This window comes from Belonocnema kinseyi, chromosome 10, assembly GCF_010883055.1.
Source record: "Belonocnema kinseyi isolate 2016_QV_RU_SX_M_011 chromosome 10, B_treatae_v1, whole genome shotgun sequence".
Classification (NCBI taxonomy): Eukaryota; Metazoa; Arthropoda; class Insecta; order Hymenoptera; family Cynipidae; genus Belonocnema; species Belonocnema kinseyi.
Genome location: NC_046666.1, coordinates 8747931 through 8748206, shown reverse-complemented (window position 1 = coordinate 8748206; position 276 = coordinate 8747931). Strand labels below are relative to the sequence as shown.

The following is a 276-nucleotide window of genomic DNA, read 5'->3' as shown; positions in this document are numbered from 1 at the left end:
CAAGAAACTCGCAAAACACTTTTCGATCAAAACAAAATCCAAAAACCTATAGTAGCTTAAAATAATCTAAGAATTTGAAGTAACAAATTTTTAACAGTTTCAGGAGTACTCATAAGAGCCCCCCCCCCAGAAAGAGTGGTATAAAAAACTCTTATATGACTTTTCTATCAATTGAAAATCCAAAAAGCCACAGCAGTTAAGAGTAAATTCTGGACTTGAATTGATCAAAAAGTGAAGCTAGAGTTTTTTTTATGAAACTTTCAGGGGGGGGGGGGG

General features: G+C 34.8%; 1 protein-coding gene across 3 annotated transcripts in view; it reads right to left on the bottom strand.

The window, feature by feature from the left end:
* The window catches only part of LOC117181671 (nidogen-like), a 107537-nt gene that overhangs the window by 40922 nt on the left and 66339 nt on the right, over nt 1–276 (bottom strand). The gene's annotated exons all lie outside the window — the stretch shown is intronic.